Here is an 18,016-nt window from a genome sequence, read left to right as displayed (position 1 = left end):
TATGCTCCGCCAATTGTCGGTCGTGGACGTGCTTAGTAACAGACGCTTCGCTCGAGCCGAGCGTCATGAATCGTGGTCAGATAATAGCTGCAGCAGCAGCAGAAATAGCTACATCGTCTATGTTTGCTACGAGCTTCGAGCACACTGCGGAAAGCTAGATTCGAGTACAATGATCGTTGAGGCTCATTTTAAGTCGAAACTTGACTCCGCGAACGACGTCGAGTAAACCGGCTCCACTCGTGCTCGGTTCGTCTAACGTAGACACACTTTAGGATTTGGTCAAAGGTGACTTTAAGTTGTTAAAGATTAGTCATTTATATTCTTCTTCTTCTTCTTCTTGTCGTATCGATGGCAAACACTATATTATTGTGACCCAGGAGTTATTGCCGCTACGCGCGTCATTAACAGTTGCCGTCATGCTGAAGTGTGGGAAATGTTTCCTATCGTGATTTGCCAACCGGCCCCCGTACTCGCCGATCGTTGCCCAGGGTACGCTAGGCGGATAAAAGACATGAATAGTACGCCATTGCGAGGAGGCTCCTTTTGTGCACATAATATGTAATGTATAATAGGGTATTCCTCGGCCGAGCGACGAACATCAACCCTTCAGGATGCTCCGTAGAGACGAAACACGTGTTGGGTATATTTTTGGTTGTGGTGTTGTGACTGTATTTGCGCTTGTGTTATTTATTTTATTAATTTAATGCGGAGGGAAGGTGGTAAAATTAACTGCATGAAAAAAGTATTCAACATAAGCGAAGCCATTTTGCTCGATTTCAATGGATTCGTAACCAATGACTCCACATGTATGTGAAAAAGCTTTTAACAAAAAAATAGATAATATTGTCAAAGATACTGAGAAAAGTAGAGGGAAAACACTAGGAAAGCAGACTTCACCATTAAATAGATAATGCGGAAGGGGGGAGAGAGTAAGTTTATTTCTCCATACATAAAAAAATCGTCATTTTAAGAAATCCACAAGGATGCAAGTTTAGAAAAAATAATAATAATAAAATAATTTGTAAAACGTATGTAGCGTAAATTAGAATGTTTGTTTGGAGAATTTAAAAAAAGGTGTTTTTCGAGTCTTAGGTTTTCAGGATTGTTACACCATAGGAAATGAAACTATTTTTCCGGATTTAAATCGCGTATATTTGGTTTTTCAAACAAACCGACAAAACGACCTAACCACCTAACTGTAAAGGGCCCGAATAACTAACTAAAAACCTATAAGGTGTTTAGTTAATATTTTTTATGCCATAGGTTCAGAATAGGATAGTTTGTTTGTTTATTTGTTTGACCATCTCAGTCAGCACCGTGATCATGGGATCTGTATAGGCCCGGAAACGTTGGTTTGTTTGAAAAAACAAACGCAATATAGATCCGGAAAAAAAAAGTTTTATTGCCTATAAGAGTAACAATCGCAAAAACCAAACAACTCGTTTGTGTTCACGGCGTTCTGTACTAAATCGTCAAATATTTGACAACTCTTACTTTAAATTCCGTCGCGTGGCCTTTGTAATGTTCAGTTCAGCGCACACTCATCAAATTTCACGTTCAATGTTCACACGTGTGACGTGAGGACATTCCCCCGGTGAGGACGTCCCTTAATACACAAACTCGTACTGTGTTGATATTTTGTAGTACCTTATATTACAAGTAGTTGAAGGGGATGACTTACAAAATATCAGCGCCGTAAGTGATCTCCAGTCGAGTGGACAAATCTAAACACTTCACGGGACTCTTCGATCAGCATGTAGGCTACTATCTGTTCTCACTGCTTTCTCACATTTTTAGTCATCAAATATTTATTTCAATAATAATCTACAATGATATTTCCTAAAGTGGTGGGTATCGACGCCCAGGGATCAACTTCAATCTTCAAGGGAAATCATATCTGTGAAAAAAATGTATGGGTGTGGATTCTATTTAGGTAGGTCGTGGCAAGCATTTTGGGTTATAAATAGAATATCCACATTACACAGATTAATACTTACGTAATATATAAGCACTTAACAACAAACAAGATATTCAGTTAGATAAAGGTATAAAACCTAACATCAATTTGTTTTGTTTATTAAGTTTCTCACTAACAAATACATGTTATTTGAATGGATGAATTTGTAAAGAAAAATAATATTAGAAATGCAGCACAGACTACGCAAAACTTAAAAACTTGGCACGTGATCTACCAGACAAAAAAGTTAGGGGTATACTTTTAGTATCGCCATGGAAATAAAAATACTTAATAATAATAATAATAATAATAATAATAACGCACACACTCAACATAGCCCCGCACTAGGGAAACCCTGTGTCGCGGGTGCCATGGACAGACACATAGGCAACCACAAATTACACCCAAACTCACGGGAGAAATAAATGTAGGCCATACACATATTTCTCCCGGCCTGGGAATCGAACCCAGGACCTCTGCATGGCAGTCCGGCATGGTAACCGTTCGGCCACGGAGGCAGTTATTATTTTATTTGTTATTTTTATATGTTTTTAGTTATTATTTTACTTATTATTTGACTTATATTCAGTACTGGAGGCAGTTAAAAGTATTTTTATATTGCACTGCCACTGTTTTAGGGTCTAAAAGTTACTTAAAATTACTTCTATCAGATACGATTTTTTTCTCAAATCAAAATATCGAAAAGACTACATTGACGTGGTGGACGACACAATTAAATTAAAGTCTCAACACATGTGTTTACACAAGAACTAGAGTGAGTCACATGTGTTAAGTAAGTAATTAGTCTTTATGTTCGACTTTTATTCGAGTTCCACTAGTAATATATAGTAACACAACACCATCAAAAGTTAAAACGAGTTTTTGTCGAGATCCCGGGACTAGGGATAATTGAACAACAGGTGTGGCGGCTACCGTTGTTTTTTTATGCGCTCAAGGGCAGATCGGGTCATGTTTTAGTAGGAAAAAAAAACACAAAACATGAATAGGGATGGGATACTGTTATTTTATCAACTCAAATGAGTATTTGTCTTTCGCCACACACCTGTTTGAAATTCATAAGAGTAATTGCGGCGCAATCTCTTCAATCACATACCACTATTTAGTCATTTGAGGTTGAAAGTAATCGATGTAACGGTGCACTTAAAAGTTGTTGTTATGTAAATCTAGTTGTAGGTGTGTGTCTTGGCTAAATTGAGTGTGTAAGAGCTGAACATGAGGCGTTATTACAGTGTTAAGCCGTGTGTAGGTGTATAGGGTGATGTAGTGCGTGTGTAAAAAGAACTTTCAAATAGCTTAGAATAAATTCGGCTGGACGAGATAGGAACAATAAGTTCTTTTGGATAAACGCCTACTATCGTGGATTAATATAAAGTGAGATTGTCTATTTATTTACACAGTCAATAAATAGGTACTTTCTTCCAAACTGCAATGTATTTTCTTACCAGGTTAGGTTTTATATCAAGTGATGGGAGGAACAAGTCGTGTTTTAAATCGCAAAGATCTGAGGGTCAGTGCCACTACGTCCACCACCCTGAGACATAAGATGACAAGTCCCATGTGTTTGTGATTTCAACAGCACCCTTATCCTTCAAAACTGGAGTCCAGTAATGCTCACATTAATGCTTAGTGACAGAAATTTTGACAAAAATTGAAGTTGTGCCTTTTTTCACAACCTTTTTATACAACCTGATTTCGACGAAAAAACAAGCAAATATAATATCAAAGTACAGTTGTACAGAAAACCTTGGTCACTTAATTAACAAGCAAGATTGAGCAATCTGCCAACGGGAATTTTATTAACTGATTTGTATAGCAAATGCCAGACATAATATATCATCAAACTCAAAATATCCTCGCTGTTTTTGCTACTAGTAATCAAAATATTAGTTCGAATTTCAAACAAATTTAAAAAAAAATCGACTTCAAAAATTCGTGGCATTACATCTATTTGCCAAGTTTTATTAAAATCGATTTCCGGAAAGCATCAAGTATATAACCAGAAATAGAGACGAAATGTCATTTAATTTGTTTGAAAACTATTATGCCAAATCATTACGGCGACAACTGCGCTCCGATTGGCCAGGCAGAATTCGAAACAATTGACGGGTGTCGTCAATTGTTGTACGTCAAATTGACCAGTTTAACTTGAGCTTTGCTATAATGGATGTAAATTGGAAAATTAGATATGTCATATATGAAATGTGATTCTGTTTCTTTTGTTATTAGATGTTTTTGTGTTTTTTCCCACATATCCAAATTGAACAATCTACCATAGTTAGAGACATTATCTTTATTACAATAAATACAGAATATTTTTTGAATATACGGAGACGTGCACTCAGGTCAATTGTTGGCGCTGTACTATTTCAGCTTTCTAATTTATGATTTCAGTGCAAACTATAAGATAATAAAATAAACAAGATATAAGGCCTTTTTGCCTGATGAGTTGCCAGAGTTCAGAGATGGTCCTTATTTCGTCTTTATTTCTGGTTATATACACGATGCCGGAAAATAAGGTTATTGGTCTCGAAACATAAAAGTCTGGTACTAATTAAAATAAATAAATAAAGTCCACCCCTAATTTGTGACCAGGAATTGGCCTGGATATCTGACACATTATTGTTGTTAATATCAATTTCATGTGACGATAGCATCGTAACAAACAAGTTTTTGAACATTTATTTTTTTTGAGTAAAAATTTTTATAGATCGCCTTAAAAAACCACCGCGGTCAAACGACAATATTATCACAAGAGCATACAATATAACTAAACACATGCACACTAAAGTTTTTTTTTGAGGTAGAAGTATATTACATAATACAGTATATTAGTTGGTGTAGTATATTACAGTACTGGACTATAATTATTTTCAAGCTAAAATGTATAATTTCATTCTCAAAAATAGAACTAAACGCCAAGATAATAAGGTACTGTAGGATCGCAGCACCAAAAATTGGGTTCTTTTTTATATGAAATACTATAATTTTAGGGGTTTCTGATAACATGCAGATGAAGCTGGTAGTGTGTAATTTTATTTTTTAATGTTTTAAGATAAAGTTCTACTTTTAATAGACTCTATATATGCATAACGGAGGGTTTACTTTCGCTGATCACAGAGTAAACAGTGGTAAAAGGTCACGGAATCATTGCATCATCAATATCATCATACATGCTTACGTTCTAAAATGCGTGGCATTCAGGATCGGGCCAATATTGTCTAAGTACCAACCCTCTCTTTATGGGAGACCTATGCCTGACAATGGGGCGTGTACGGTTAACTTACTATATTGAATTTTCATTTGCTGCATTGACATGTTCTGGTTCAAGTTTTATTTATAAACGTTATAAATTGCGTAATGAAATTTCCTTAGCATTTTAAGTTAGTTAATTATTGGTAATTAAACTTGGGTTTAATGGTGAAATATTGCCATTCATTAGGTTCGCAGACAACATAACTGCTTTAGCTGAAAATGCTCAGTAATTGCAAGAGCCTAATATCGAGCATGGACGTAGTGTTTACAGAACTTGAACTGAAGATTAATATTAATAAAACAAAATTACTCATCAGTTGTAAAAATCCAAAACTTTTAAACCAATCATAAAACTAAACAACAAACCATTGGATGAAATAACTAACTTTAGATACTTGAACAGTTTAATAACCAGTGATTCCAGGTGTACTTTGGACATAGTTTCACGAATTGCAATGGCTAAAAAGGCGTTCAAAAAAATTTCATAAAAGGCCAGGAAACGATTGATGAAAATGTACATTTGGAGTATTGCATTGTATGTCAGTGAGTCGTGGACAATGACACAGAGAGACGGAGAACGATTGGAGGCATTTGAGATGTGGTGCTGAAGAAGGAAGGAGCCTAGCCTAGCTAGCTAGCCTAAGCTTATAAGTTTTTCATCAACGAAAATCAGTAATAATAATAATAATACACACACTCAACATAGCCCCGCACTAGGGAAACCCTGTGTCGCGGGTGCCATGCACACACACATAGACAACCACAAATTACACCCAAACTCACGACAGAAATAAATGTAGGCCATATAAATATTTCTCCCGGCCCGGGAATCGAACCTGGGGCCTCTGCGTGGCAGTCCGGCATGGTAACCGTTCGGCCACAGAGGCAGTTAAAATGTGAAAATGCGTATGCTTTTCACTCTAAGGCGGCGATATATAGATTAATGCTTATTTTTATGGAAAATAACCCTTATAATTAAAATTGTAGTGACCAAACAGGTTTAGTTGGTCTTGTTAATGTTGATAGTGTTAGAAACATTTTATGAAATACCTGAATCGTGATAGTAAGATTTTCCCGGGCTCACGCATATAGCTCAAAGGTTTTATTAGTTCTTGTACTCAATTGACGATGTGAATACACCAGTGAACATCAGTGAGTATGTGAAAATCTTTATTGTTAGTACCCAGGAGTACAATTCTTTACACCAAAAAGGCTCTAGTATTATCACGAGACAACGCTCGTAAGACAAAGCTATTCTGACTTAACATGACATAGGAGTTTATGCTCATAATAAACATCATAATATTCACACTTACATAAGCAATACGCCAATTTGAGCAACGGGCTATTCTGACATTCAAACAGTAATGGGAAATTTTCTTCATCGACACGCAGGAAATTGTCGCGCCTTACCAAGCAAAGCGCATTATCTACCATAGCGAAACGGAAAAGAGCGGTATGGTAGCAACCAATAAGGATTAGTGCATACCGGCAGATAGTGGCGGAGAATATCGAAGAGGATCGTTTGCTCACCAGCGCACACAATGAAGGATGTCCCTTAGGATACCGCAAGCGTCCGCAACAGAGTCCGCTAGAATGCCACAGCATTTTTTAAATCCCATTGACCGGACGACTATGTCGTACGCCTGGTGGTAGGTAACTTGCCTGTCCATGACAGTTGCAGTTCTACTCAGAGCTATAAGCCACAAAGGTCTGAGAAGCACTGCTGCTGCACCCAGCACTTTGAGACATAAGTTGACAATCCGATTATGCAAAATAATAATTTAATAATTATAATAATAGCATTATTTCACCAGCACCTTTACCCTTCAAAACCAGAACGCAGTAATGGTCACATTAGGGCTTAACGGCTGAAATAGATAAGATGGCAATACTTTCTTGGACGAACTCTTTCACGAGGAACTTTACTGCTACTGCCGCATCCGCCGATACCGGAGGCTCGGATTTGAATCCGTTTCACAGTCGAAAAGTCTACGGTGCGTTGAGGCAGATTCTCGGTGTATACCGGTGAATTTTAGCGCATACCGGTGGAATACATCGCACACCGGAGCCCCTCGCAGCAGTGCCTTCTAACGCGCTCTTCAATACACTGTAGAGAAATACTCCGACTTTCCGTCCACTGGTTTGCGCTGGCCCTAATACTTCGTTGTATTGACATCTGTATGTCGTAACTTGGTTGTGTAATTTAGTTTTTAACCCCCTGAAATAAGGTTCTTTATCTCTGGATATGAAAGCGTAGTATAAATTTTAATCAGCCTTATATTATTATAGGCTAGGGTCTATTTACGCTAACCAAGAGACAATGTACAAACGTAATCGATTTTTCCGTTAAATATTTAGTCATAAATTAAGGCTTAATACCAGGTAATTGGAGGGAGGAAGAGCTTTGTTACAGTAATCAATAGCCAAAAGCTTAGTAGCGTAGCAAAATAACGATATGTTATGGGTTACTAAAACAAACCTCTTTTCAGTTTCGTTTGGTACACTGGGCTGAATAATCCTTAATTAAGATTCTTGTCTTGTCGTTGTAGGGGCAAAATGGTTTTGGCGCTTCAGGAACTAACCTAATGTGACTGGGGTGTTCTAACCCAGTCAATGCAATACTGAACACCCACACGATGGAAAAACCTACGTGGCAACAGATGGCGCTATTACAGTTACCAATTATGTTATGCAAAGTCTATATAATTTTAAAACAAATTAAACGACGAGACAACAAGAAGAGGAAGTAATATTTGTTGGGTCTCTTATTGGTCGAGATCTAATTGCACAGAACTTGCAAAAATAACGTTAACTAAATAAAAAAAGAAAAAGAAATTCAAACATTATGGTATAGGACATTGCATGCTATTATGCGTAGTAAATACCTACGACGACGGAGGACGAAACTTGTTTACAACGCAACGGAGTAAGTTGCATTAAACAATACAATCGTGTGATCGGCGATGTGCCGGTTGTCAAATAGCGACCCCACCCCTCCCGTGCGTCAGTCCGCGCGTCTTTTGTCTAACCCAACTCGGAGCGAACGAGTTGTATAATTTTATTTATTATGTAATTACGTCACCACACTATAAACGCACACAGTAGGTATATTTATATGTATATATATATTTGCTATATTTAAGTACTTTTGCGATCTATAATATAACACACAGCATTAACACAACGTACAAAGAACACATACGCAATTATTTAAGTAGTTTATTTTATTTTGCGACACACACGTCCGTCACTCATCTCAGCTCAGGGCTCATTGAAAACCAGCGCCACAGTCAGGGCTGGGCAAAATACATGCTACATCTTAATTGAAATACAAATTACAAAATACTTCCTTAAATGTATTTAAAATACAAAATACCAAATACTTTCTTGAGGTGTATTTGAAATACAAAATACAAAATACTTTCATGGGGTGTATTTAAAATACAAAATACAAATACAAATTACAAAATACTTTATTAGTATACTTATCGCGACATGTGGAAACCAACAATTTCCTTCAAAGCATTTCCTTCCACAATACATATCTTGAAAAAGAAGTTTTAAATATTCAGTTTTACCAGAAAAAAACTGTTAAACCAATACAACCATACTTCAGAGCACGAAGTACGTATAATTATTATTAATATTCCTATACATGTCGAATACTGTATATACGTGTAAGTGCCATTCATAACACGTTCACAACACAAATTAGCCGCTCACGCGATACGTTATCCCTATCTACTCGGCCTATAAAGGATGCAAATGTGCAATTTAAACCAACCGCAAAATGGCGGCTATAACCCTAGAACCCTGCTACTCTAAGTTATAACCGCGAAAAGATGACTTTGACGTCTTTGACAATACCATGCACTGTTGCCACCTGCAAATGTGCTTCTACTGCATTGAATACGAGTATTTAAGATGTCGTGAGTGTTGTGTGTCGGTGTAGTGAGAACCCTAGTGCACAAATAAGTAATGAAGATAAAGTGCGGGTAGTTAGAAAAACGCGCACAACTAGAAGATGCTGACACCCGCCTCTTCAGTCCCTGCGAGACCATGGACGTTGCAATATGTCCGAAACGTCGAGGTAAATAAAATATGTTTATACGTGATTAAGTCCCGAATTAAAAATCAAATAATTTCATACTTCATTTTTTGAACGTTCCGCTTTACACAAACGGACGCACGCACGCACGCACGCAGGCACGCACGCAAGCAGGCACGCACGCACGCACGCACGCACGCACGCACGTACGCACGCACGCACGCACGCACACACACGCACTCACACACACACATATACACATACATACATATAATAGATACTCTTTGCAAAAAAGCAATTGATCACTTGCATTTACTTCGTCATTTACAACGACTTCAATCAAATTACATATATTTTTTGTATGTAGTTCTTCACACATAATACCACCACGAAGGTTGGGGGGGTCAGTTGGGGGGGTCGGTTAGTGTGCCGGTTGGGGGGTCAGTTAGGGGCTCAGATAGGGGCTCGATTACGGGGTCCGGTTGGAGGTCGATTAAGGTGTCGGTTTGGGGTTCGGTTAGGTGTCGGTAGGGGGTCGGTTAGGGTCCGGTTGGGGGGTCGGTTGGGGACCGGTTAAGTGGTCGGTTGGGACTCCCTAACCGACCCCTTAACTAACCTGCTAACCGACCCCCAACTGACCCCTAACCCTCAACCGATCCCCTAACCGACCCCCTAACCCACCCCAAACCCATCCCCTAACCCATATTCGTAATGACACTTTTACTTGATAGTTTCGGTTTTAATTGTTAGTTTCAATTGTTTCTTAGAACAACTAATAAAATTAATCAAATTGCAATTAAAATCAATTCAATCGAAATCAATTGCAATTGAATAGATTTTTTAATCTGATTGAAATTTAATTGATTAATGCCCAACACTGATATAAATCTATGCACGTCACACAATAGGTTGTACATTGAAAAGAAAAAAGTATTTTGTTGAAATGTATTTTACAACGAAAGTATTTGAAATACAAATTACAAAATACATTACGGTCAGGTATTTGAAATACCAATTACAAAATACATTTTTAGGGAGTAATTGAAATACAAATACAAAATACGTATTTGTATTTTAAATACGTATTTCAAATACAAGTAATTCAAATACTGCCCAGCCCTGGCCACAGTCAATTGCGGCTGTGGCATAAGCTGAATGAAGTCCTTTTGCATACGCCACAACCGCACACATGACAGTACAACATTTGTAGTTGTTATATTTAGTATTTTTTGTTTTGCTCTTTGTTTGTTATTGTCTTATTTCATTTTATTTTAATTTTGTTTATTACGTCTTTTTGTTTTGTTTTGCTTGTCTAAGTAGTGTCAATATTTTTTTTTTGTATCTATGTGTTGTGGCGTTGCAATAAATGTCTATTCTATTCTATTCTATTCTAAACAAATAGTCAATACAAGAACTTCATTTTCAAAATAAATACTTTGTAAATGTTTTCACTTCAGTTGATATTAAAGTATTGATCAGAAATTTAAGGTGGAAAACAAAACATAATATTGAAGAAAGCGTACAGTGCAGAAATTTCTACGGTTGATACTCAAAATACCGCCATAAATACTTATTATAAGGAAACTAGGCGAATAAAGTGGCTGAGTTAAGCAAGTTGTTTAGCCGCAGAGCTCTTTATACGGGATACAACAAAAACGTGCCTGTATAATTATAATTCAACTGGTGATAGTATTTGTTGTAAATCCAATTTTGTATCCCTCTTAAACTTATTGGCGGCATAGTAAACGCCATTTCATTCTCTAACAAGCTTGTCTTTGACCTCATTGACATTTTTGTTTTGAATTGGTCAAATTGACGACTTATTCTCGGTCACTTCATTTTCCTTCGATCAGATTTATAATGATGTCATTATGTTCTGTATAAGTCTATCATACTTCCTTTTCGGTATTCGACCGCTTTCAAGATTATTTATTCTTGCTAACTTATTTGTGTTCAGTTACAATATCGATAATGGTGGAGAAAAACGAATGCGAGTTAAGTCTTGCCCGGCGAATTCATAATTGATTCAGTCGCACCATAAGTAAATTAAATACTTAAAACTTGTGCTGCAAAGATTACGACCTCAGTGACCCAACGGCTTGCATTTTGGACACTGGATGAGGAAGTCCCGTATTCGATTTCCGGTAGGACCAATTTAGGAAATTAACTTTTCTAAATTGGTTCTAGGCTGGGTGTTCAGGCAAGTGTCCCACAGTGAGTTATGTTGCCCTGGTACTCATAGCGCAGGGAGTTCCTTAGTTTGAAACTAGACAATTCGTGTGGTTGCCTGGCACATTATTATTATTATTATTATCAATCATTTTTCTAATGGAAACAAGTTACATGACCACCTTAAACAACATCTTGTTTATTTCAATCACTTCCTTTTTTGTTGTACAAAACGGACAAATTAGTTTTGGAATCTGTGGATCAGCATTCGCGAGACGCTATAGTCGTAATCTTTCTTTTGTTTTGCTTTCTTTTACTCCATGTTCTAAGTAACGTATTCTCCGTCCTCATCTATCAATTTGAAAGGGCAATACAAAATTTTTACGCCATTTTTTTTCTTTTTTTTGCTGAACCAGTAGCAGAAATTTAATAAAAAATATTTTAGTCAATTCGGTTCAGCAAAAAAGAGAACTATTATTTTAGATATCTCGAAAATTCATACCTTATCCACACAAGAAAAAATAAAATTAGTGACAGATCGGCCCTTTTTTACTGATCACGGTAGTATACATAATAATATTTTTGAAAAATTTTGACACATGTGTATTTTTATTTCAAAGCATTTGCCAATATCAAACTACACTTGTTACTCCATAAATATCCCCAGTACCAAAACGTCACGTACACAAAACACGTAGACCACTCTGGTGAAACATTTCATTTAATGGATCCAGCCTGCGCTTCGGAGGGTCTTATGGAAAAAGTTTTTTGCGGTTTCTGACACTTCTAGTACTGTAACCTCGTTTGGTCCATTGTCTTTTGATCCTTGTAAGAAACCGGAACAATTGACGCCGTAAAAATGAAACGTGAGAATTGCCTTGCCAATTGTTCGATTTTCAAATTAATTCAATAAAGTGAAAGTGCAATTCTATATTCAAATAGTATCGTACCAAGACCTAAGATACCTTCATCACAGTTTATACGGTCTATGATTGGGACCAAAATTTAATGGATAGCGGGTAGCGTTAGGTCCCTAGTGACTGGATGTACACAATGCAGCTATGCTCAAACGTTGATCAAGGTAACATCAAACCTTCAGCTACAGAAGTCAGTCCGTTGATATAATTTTCGTACATATAATTTTGGACACATAATGAACGCTAAAACCTCAGGAGTTAGAACTCCAAAAGATGCGAATTATTAGTGTTTTCTTTTGGCCTTTTTAATCTTTTCGCCAGTTCAACTAAGGTGGAGCTAGTTTTTGGTTGATGTTTTGGAGGTAAATGAGTAATGCGATTTCTTTCATCGTCATCTCACCTTTTTATCACCGTTTTCTCTGGTTCTTGGTCACGAACTTTGAAATTTTGAATCGGTCTTCAATTCCCTTTCTTCATTGCTCATTTTTTTTTCTTTCCGATCCCACTCTCTACTAAATATCCGAAGCGAGCACACGTGCTTGTCTTCACATAAAAATCTGACCAGTTATACCATTAAAACTCATGTAACCTAACTCCTTGGAAAGTATTATATTTGTAGTACCACTGAAAATCATATAACCGAACTGCTTATAAAGTATAGTATTTCTAGAAAATACAAGCCCTTTTGGGGAAAGTGTTTTTTTGTCATAATCTGTATTTAATTTAAGTGGGGAGTGTTTTTATACAATTGTACCTGTTTTTTGTCATTATGATTTGTTGCAGCCTTTACGCCTTTACTTTACTTATTCTTTTCCCATTCTGTGCTCTTTCTTATTTCTACAATAAAATTTATATTTCGGTCCACATGAATTGTATTGTCTTTTGTTTAATTACGCGACGCCCGTGTGACATCTGTGGTTGCACTCCAAGCATTGGGGATGATCTGTCGTGAAAACGTTTTCCTGTAGCTGCTTCAAGTATCAAATTTCCACCTCCATATATTTGCGGTATGGAAATTTGAGACATAAAATTATAATGAAATATAAACAATGCAATCAAAAGTTTAATTTTCTGCAAAGGGAAATCTCTTCCACAAATATCCTGTTACTAATGTCAACCTAATGCGTACCATTCACAGAGTCTATATTGTAATAACCAACTGACTGAATACTATCGTGTTTTGCAATCTCGTAAGTCATGCTTAGATACGCGTCAACGCTCCTAACAATGACACACACGTCTCCTAATTACTACCTGAAAGATAATTATCACGAGACTTGAACAAAGTTTTGAATAGAACTCAGTAATGTAATTTATACGGTTAAACTTTGACTGAAGTGTTTTCCTTTTCAAATAATATGATAGTAATATTATGCTAGTCACCTTCACAAATTACTAGAACCCAAACAAGGGAATTCCTAGTATTTTGAATACCCGAGCAACGATCTTAAAGTTCTGCTGTCGGAAATTGAAGCCGGGTTTTTTTGAACTAGCATCCACAGTGCTTACTTCTGGACAAATAAATGCGTATTTTTTTTAGTATTTTTTTTAAATATAAATAAGTGACGAGTAAGCGACTCGCCTGTCAATTACAGTTGCAGTACTACTCAGAGTTTCAAATCACAATGATCTGAGGAACGCTCCCACTACACCCTACACCCTGAGAATTAAGTTGACAAGTCCCATGTGCCTGTGATTTCACCAGCACCTTCAAAACTGGAACTCAGTAATGCTCACACTATTGCTTGGCGGCAGGAATAAGTAAGGTGGCAGTACTTCCCTGGAGGAGCCCTACTGCTACTAAAAATGGTATTATGATTTATACAATGTATTTATAATATTCTCTAGCTACTAGTTACAAAGATCGAAAGCCGATAGATAATAAAAGATCTGTAACAAACAGTTTTACAGATCAAATTCGTAAGGTCTGTTGATCGAGGTGTAGCTCATTTGGTAGAGCAAAGACCCTGGTTTAGCACATACACAGGTTCAGGTCCTGTTATGTCAAAGGAATTTTTCTTTGTGTTTGATATTTGTATTTATAATTGTGATATATTTATGTGCACGATTTTTCCCTTCTGTCAATTCATATAATGTTGTTAAAGTTATTCTATTTGCTATTAAAGTAAACACACTGTACATTTTATATACTGTGACAACACGCTGAAACCTCGAAAATTATATGTTTACGTTAATGAAGAACCTTAGCTTATAATTTTAGAGGGAATTCCTAATTTGGCTTTAATAAAACTTGAAACGTATCTTTTATATTTTTTTTATTGAGAAATCAATTCGGAAGATGTGTATAGACAGTGTGACAGGTAATATTACTAGTAATGTGCATATTAATTATTAGCTTTGTTGTGACCTATATAGTCTAATTAACATGGCACTACCAGCAATTACAGGGAATCTCTCAAAGAGACCGAGAGTGGTGTGTCCAATACAGTGCCACTCAAAGCTTTAAATCACAAAGATCTAAGGCATAACTTGACAAGTCTCATCTGCCTGTAATTTCACCAGTACCCTTCAAAAGCAGAACGTAACAATGCCCATATTACTGCTTGGCGGCAGAAATAGGTACCGTTTTTAAGGCTTTTCCATGATGTTTTACAAAACATAACAAATTTACCAAAAATAAACATTTAGGTTTTTATTATACTATCTGACATTTTTAGATTTGTCTTTGGTAGCAAGTTAATTCAGGAATTAGTGGAGGCGAAACTGCAGAGCCTTGAACCCCGCCGTAAAGTTGCCTGCTTATCGGTATTTTACAGGATATGTCACGGAGAGTGTGCGATGGAATTACACGATTTAATTCCGCCTTCCCCTTTCCCTCAGCGAGGGACTAGGCGTAGGCGAGGGTTCCACCCCTATGTTGTGGATATTCCAAAGAAGCGTTACGCTTCCACATATAAATGGCGAACGGCTATGGACTGGAATTCCCTGCCTGCAGACTTGTTCCCTGAACGTTATAACTTGGGCCTTTTCAAGGCAAGAATGAATAGGTATTATTTAGGTGTGTATGTTCCATCGTCGGCCTGATCGTCACTTTCCATCAGGTGAGATGGAGGTCAAATGCGCACTTATATTTTATAAAAAATGAAATCACACACATTACGCTAGCGCTTTCTTTTGTTACCGCACAGTGTTATCATCAATTAGCGGGATATATTTAAATATTTTCGTATTTTTAGGAAAGTAAAGTAAAATTATAGATGTATAGATTAAAAATAAAGAATTGTACCTAGTAACAAAAAATTACTTTTGTCAAAGAACTAGAAATTATTTAGCACCTGTCATATTGAATGATCTGAATGTCGACGAAATGAATAATCTAATCTAACAGTTAAAAAGAAAACGAAAGATAAATTGTTGTCACAAATCTCAGATGAGTAAGCGTTGTATTCTGATAATCTGTGTTATAAGTGTGTACTGTATGAAATTCATTTGTGTGATATGTACGACAGGTAAGGTATGTTGCTAAACATGAGAGGCGTGTCTCCGCCAATAAACAGCTCTACAGTTTCGCGGGCTTTGAATTTGTGGCTAAGTGTTGTGTTTATGATAAAAGATTTATTTAAAAAAATAAAATAAATATGTGATGAATTATTTTGAAAGTCATGAAACAAATGTTATTGTATGAGGTTGTTAGTATTTTAGAGATAATGGTGTATACACTCACGGACACATAATTCGACCCACCTTGAATTTTCATTGTTTACGGGCTAGAGACCGAAATTATTGTTATAATCGAAGAAAATGGTTTCACCCGGTTTTACAAATTTAACTACATTATAGTTTTTGTTTTTTGTTGTTTCACTCAAACGTTGTTTCAGGGATTTTAACACTGAGAGTATACTAACCATGTGCGTGTATTTATAAATTGTAACCTCGGCATACATAAACCGACTTGAGAGAGTATGAGAATTCCTCCTGAAAGAAAGTCCAAGCCCACTGACTCGTTCAACAGTTTGATCATTGAATAAATCACACGGCTAAATGATTTTTACCGAAGAAAAAAACAAGGCGGAAAATCTTGAGTTTTCACAATATCTTCGTTAATGTTTTCAATTTAGATTCAGATAGAAACCTGTGCCCAACAGCGGACAGTACATTAATACAGAACTTTTTGAAGTTTGACAAGTTTAAAAGTTAACATTTAAATCTTAGGTTTTTCGTTACTTTTAATCAGAGGGAGGAAAGGAAAATAATTTTTCTTTTCTAATTACTCCGCCCTTCGATATAGGGTGAATAAATGGAAATAAATTGCTGAGTATACCGCGTTTATCACTTAGGGGAAGTTTTATGCTACGAGGCTACGTAGCGTCTACGGTGTGGAACTACGAGAAGGGATAAGGTTTTTTTAAAACTAAACTAAAATGAACCTTCGTCCTACGACACAAGTACGAGTTAAAAGAAAAAAACTGTATGAGTTATATTTTAAATTTTTATTTAATTGATATTCAATTATTTTTTTGTGAAATTACACCAGTAGTTTGTTATAATTATTAATACAAAGATCGAACACTCAGAAAAATATGTATGAGTTATAGTTATAACTGTTAAAAAAATTGTAATCAAAAGCTATTTTATCACGTAATTATAGAAAAATGTACTGAATTTTATTAGCATGACGTTTTCTTTTTAAAAGCCACGTCACATTTATCCTAATATTGCAAAAAAAAAATAATTAAAAACAAAAATTGTCAAAGAAAAGTTTAAACGTATTGTTATTAAGGTATTTTTTCATGGAATGGAAGGCCATTCGGTTCATTTCTACGTGGCATTATTTCCTTATCATGATTATCACAAATAATCAAATAGTTTCCACCATGTTTATTTATATCCAAGATAATAATCGAAATCGTCAAAAACCCTGTAATGATTCCATACACGAAATTGTGATTTACACCTCCGCCTCTTGGTAAAAGAAAAAAGATTGTTATACTAACCTTCACGTAGTCACGAAACAAAAACGTTCACAGCATAATCCTTCAGGCGAATAATTAATCACTTTACAATTTGTACCTAACAGTAATCTACAGTCAACATCACTGTATAATGCCACAAAAAAAAATAGTTACTTAATGTATGACAGAAGACGTGAAAATTTATGAACAACGCAACACGGGGCACGAAATTTTAATCCACCTGTGTTTCAGTCATTGTTTTTCCGAATTCAAAATTCGAACGCTTGGTGTTCCAAATCCAAAAACACTTGTCACTTATTGGTTGGTATCACTAATTGATGGTTATTTATGGTTTGTTTTTTTTCGCGTTCGATTTTCCGAAATTCAAAATGCCGCGTAAAGCTGGCTGGTACAAAGCCAGCGCACAACGTACTCTCCGACGGCTGGCCGGTGACTGAGGGTGTGTGTAAGCTCTGCTAGGCCCGGCCAGGCCAGGAGGCAAAGATTATCGATATGCAGAAAGGTCAATAATGTATACCTTAATAGAGTAAATCGCATATTATGTCGGTAAGTGCATGTACACTTACGGCTACTATGCATAAGATTCAATATACATCTCAACTGCAAATTTAATTTGCATTTTACTTTTAAGGTTTATCTACAAGGATAAATTTATTAATGCTTATTATAACAGTGCTGGTTAATTTAATTATAATTTTGAATTACCGTGTTAATA

At 36.2% G+C, this 18,016-nt stretch overlaps 1 protein-coding gene across 2 annotated transcripts in view; it reads right to left on the bottom strand.

Moving 5' to 3' along the window:
* LOC113233600 (irregular chiasm C-roughest protein-like) overlaps positions 1 to 17,729 on the bottom strand; it is a 214,487-nt gene extending 196,758 nt beyond the window's left edge. The window contains exon 1 of one of the 2 annotated variants that reach the window (XM_026468750.1): positions 17,323 to 17,729. The gene's annotated coding sequence lies outside the window, so the exon portion shown is untranslated. The remainder of the gene's footprint in view (positions 1 to 17,322) is intronic. The other variant, XM_026468749.1, reaches the window with a different exon arrangement.
* Positions 17,730 to 18,016: the final 287 nt, after the last annotated feature.

This window comes from Hyposmocoma kahamanoa, unplaced genomic scaffold (genome assembly GCF_003589595.1).
Source record: "Hyposmocoma kahamanoa isolate Upper Pololo Valley unplaced genomic scaffold, ASM358959v1 79, whole genome shotgun sequence".
In the NCBI taxonomy this organism is placed as follows: Eukaryota; Metazoa; Arthropoda; class Insecta; order Lepidoptera; family Cosmopterigidae; genus Hyposmocoma; species Hyposmocoma kahamanoa.
The sequence above is the reverse complement of the archived record's forward strand: the minus strand, read 5'-3'. Positions and strand labels throughout refer to the sequence as shown.